Here is a 4,689-nt window from a genome sequence, read left to right on the forward strand (position 1 = left end):
AACCACGCAAAATTTTTGTACAAAGGAAGCATGCAGCAAGCCGGGCGCAATGCAAGGAAGCCAAGAAACTTGGAGTTGGCCATTACCCTGCAGGTATTGACGAGAATAATGAAGATGCTGCAAAAGACGTGGGCAGGCCATGGACTACCAAGCACTACCTGCGATTAAAAAAGTGCGCACTCATTCAGGCTGCAGAGTGTTGCTTGCGATTAAAAAAGCGTGCATTGGTTTGATCTGTCTGCAATTAATAAAGCGAGCATGAGCCGTTAGAAAAGCTCTTCCATGTGGGTTAACGAGATTACCCTGAAGGTATTAACGAGAATAATGAAGATGCTACAAACGACGTGAGCAAGCCATGGACTGCCAAGCACTGCCTGCGTTAAAAAAATCCTGAACGAGTGTTGCTTGCGATTAAAAAAGCATGCGCTGGTTTGATCTGTCTGCAATTAATAAAGCCAGCATGAGCCGTTAGAAAAGCTCTTCCACGTGGTTTAACCAGAGGCCACGGATTTGAAATAGGCTCCTACGCTAACGAAGTAAACATCATATCTCTCTCTCTGTGCTATTGGTCTATGTAGTGGTTCCCCTATTAGCATCGACTTTGGTTTATGTTGTGAAGGTACTCTTGGTATTCTTTTTGTGACTCCTGCACACTCTATGCACAATCTATGAGGAGCTTTTATTGTATGGTTCAAGCTTTTCAATTTACTTTCTCCGCTCACATTTGTGACATGGCCAAAAAAGAACATGATTCCAATCTCCCATCTTTTGGGAGAGTCTCTTTTAATAACCAAGGTTGCTTCTCTGCGTAGGGTGGAGAACATGGTGGGGTAGGGAGAGGCCCAAGTTGGAGGAGGTTTCTCGGGGTAGGGGCCCATCCAAGTAGCCCTGGGCTCCCCTCTTTGGTCGTTGGTGAATCCCCTATCTTTTTGAACACAAGGTAGCTAGGCGCGCTCCTCCCTCTGAGAGGGAACCTTGATGCAACAGATGACAAAGCTATTGCCTAGGTTGTTGCTCTAGTATGTGGGTAGGGATGTTGGAGATGGTGTGGGGATCTTCCATGAGGCGGCGGGGCTCATCTTGGGCATCCTTCTTCCCACCTGCTATGGACAGAGACTCCCATAGGATGCATGGCCTGCTAAATATGGTAGAAGGGCTCATGAGGCCTTGAGGCCTTGCATGATGGTCTAACATTTTTGGGCGTCTTCTTGCTGGTGGAACTCCTCATTCACGAGTGTGTGCTCCTGCTTACTTCTTTGGATCCTTTAAATACTCTCATGGGGACTTTGGTTCCTCTTCGACATTGATTGATGGATCTTCTTTTGTAGCCGATTGGTGGAAGATCTAGGGTGGGGTGGCATTCACCCTAGGTTATTGGCATCCCCTGCTCGGTTTTCTTCTTGGATATACTCTTGGTGGGTGGTTTCTAGTCTTCTCCTGATAAGGTGGCTTCCTTGTAAGCCTTTGCTTATGGATGTTGGGTTGGGTGGCTCCCTTGTTAGCTTTGGTACTCGTGACCTTTGGATCTCTTGATGCCCTGGCTCATATTGAGTAGAGTTGCTCTTGTAAATATTTTGGATATGAATATTAATACCAGTCACAATTTGTGAGTATTGCCAAAAATAATTAAAATGATTCTAATCTCCCAATATATAAAGCTTCAACTATAAAGGGCCTTTGGAACGGTTAGAATGAATGCACAAGACATACACCATCTATTTTCCCGCTTTGAAATCCCCTTTTGGTGCTTATAAGTCATTGTGCCAAAGCTTTGTGATCAAACATTTCTTATGGTTGCCATGTTGCAAATTCTTTCTTGGATCAATGCTTCTTACCTAGATGATCATGATGGTTCATGAATGATAATCATTGTGGTATGAGGTGTGATCAACCACAGAAGATTGGGCATTTGCTACCAAGTGGGTAATGCCTTTTGCTAAGCATGCGAGATTATTTAAAAAGCCAAAATAATAGAAATTACTATGAAGACAGACACGCAACCGTCACATGGCTTACCATAGAACTACCTAGTGACATCGTATCCATCTATATGTATTCTATAATAGTAGAGGGAGTGCCCTTTACACGTGTCGAAAACTGCGAGATGAAGGCTAAAATTCAAATCGTCTCTGTGCACGATAAAGAGAGAGAGATGTTGCCGAAAGCGACCGTCCGTAGTAGTGACATATACAATTTGTAGGCCGTAATATGACACAAATACTCCACGAAAGCACACACCTTCCTTGTAGGGCTTATTATGACACACATAATGCAAGGAAGCACACACCTTCCGGCAAAAATGGGAGGATGAAGTTGGTCATCCTGAGTCTATTATCAAGTTGGAAATGCTGTAAACCTAGCAACTTTGTGTCTTCATTTGAAGAGAATAATAAGAGAGGATTGCAAAGTCAAAATCTTACAAATTGTAAGAGCGCTTCTAGAAACACCTAGGTAAGAGCCTGGTCGCTTGCAGCTACGAAGCAGCCTTGTTGCCTTGTTTCCCGATGGCCAATATGGTCCATTACGAACATCATTACAATCGAGTAGGGGAAGTCAACGCTTCGATGAGAGGGGTGTGAGAAGGGTTTGCTACTGTGGCAAGGTTGTTGCCCGACGGTTACCTCCCATCGAAAGTGATTTTTGCAATAAAACCACGATCCCACCAATATCAAGGGAATACAAACAAATTTTTTGCCTTTTTATGTGGTCTGATGGAGAGTTAATGGGTGCATTCTCTCTCTGCACAATCGATTGAGGACTAGCTGAATAGCGAGGTACCACTACATGCGACCAAGCTCTAACTCATCCACTCGGCCTAGAAAGAGGGAAAAGAGGTCGGATCCTTCATTGACCACTGAGAGAGAAAATTAGGAAAGAGGGACTCTCTAGAGAGAAAGAGAGTAGACTTTTAATTGCTCTTTCCGTTCCTTTTGAGCTACTTCAAAGATTTTAACAAAAACAAAGAGTAAGAATAAAAGAGATTTACTAAAAATAACAATTTATTGCAATTAAGGCTCTCTACAAATGCTTTTTTGTGAGTCATTCATGATGTCTACCAAAACAGACCAACCTTTAAAGCTTTTGATTTTGATTTCCCAAAGTCCCATCATTCCTTACAAATGCTTTCAGGCTTTCACCCAAAAAAGTAATAGTTAAGTATATTATGCAATTCTTTGATGATTGGGAAATTTATCTCATTCTTCAAGAATAAAAATAGATTATTAATCTATTGTGATAGAATAAAGTACCATCTTTAGGCTTAGTTAGATTAGATGAAGAGCTTTTTGTTTCACAGAAGGCCTAGTTAGTCGTTGGCACTAAGTAACACCTATATCAAATGCGGAGGAGAGTAATAGGATCGACGGTCGGGGTATTGGGGGGGGGGGGGGGGGGGGGATCTCGAGGGTCACTAAACCTGGCCAACAATAAAAACGAAGTGCATCGTTGGAAAAATGAGAGACACTAAATTTGGCCAGCGAGAAAAACGAGGCACATTGTCGAAAAAATGAGAGACACTGAACTTGACCAGCGAAAAAAATGAAGCGCACTGACGAGATTTGCAATCCGAGTTTAGGATCATGTAGGCTAGCCACCTCACCCACACACACATTGTGTATCCAAAATCATTTTTACAATGTAATATTGTGAGTTGATATGCATTGCCTAAGTTGTCCAGGTTTAGTGCATGTCCAGGTTTAATTTTCGAACAAAAATCTACGACTGCGATCTTTTCGATCTTTGTGCGTGAACTTCGTCGCCCTTGATCCATTACCTCCCCCTCTTAAATATAGGTGTTACTTAGTGTTGAGGCTAGTTGGCAAAGAAGTGTTTCTGGGATCCCCACACGGAAGGGGGTAACTGTTTTGAGTTACCTCCTCCCCCTTCCACTAACTTGCAGTTGCAAAAACAATGTAAAACACCCCCCCCCCCCCCCCCCCCCCCCCCCCTTAAAAAAAATAAAAAAAATAATAAAAAACCCATCACCCTTTGCCAACATACTCACAATAGACTTTAACAAGTGCTCGGCAAAAACATTTATCTAACGAGGGAAAGGAAGGGCAAAATTAAAACGCGGTTAACACTTGAAACATTTGCGGGCATCAACACTAAAACTTGTAAATTTTATCAATTGTCTCCAAGGCAAGCTCCAAACCTAAATCGGGATTGGATTTCTCCATTTTAGCCGGTTCAAAATACACTAAAAATAGTTTTACCCTCCCAACATGGGTGCCTTAGGCCCCTGTCAAATGAGAGTGGACGGACAAGGCAAAGCGCGAGCGGGTCCAATAAAAACCAGTGCTGCGAGCATTTTCTGTCACATTGTGCGGTGGACATGCTATTGCCAAGCTGAGCTGGAATTCCAACTCATGCCCGTCACCCCCTTCTTTATGTCCGAGGGGTAACCCTCGTCTACAGTTGCCCATGCCATCTTTCTTGAATTTTGATTTGAGCAGATTGACTTGCGCACGCACTTGTTCCACCGCTTGGTCTGACTGTGCATGCGGACTCTCATGAGCGACCTGCTTTGGGCGGCACGGTTAGACTGTGCCACCTCACACATGACCGCCGGTCATGTATGACACGAGCCTTAGGCAGCTTCACAAACGTCTGTCCATTCTCTCTCCACTGGGGTGCTACCACATAATACATGGGTGCCTTCACACGCAAATTGAAATGGTAGGAGGCGGG

This window comes from Adiantum capillus-veneris, chromosome 6 (genome assembly GCF_014529385.1).
Source record: "Adiantum capillus-veneris isolate H3 chromosome 6, ASM1452938v2, whole genome shotgun sequence".
In the NCBI taxonomy this organism is placed as follows: domain Eukaryota; kingdom Viridiplantae; phylum Streptophyta; class Polypodiopsida; order Polypodiales; family Pteridaceae; genus Adiantum; species Adiantum capillus-veneris.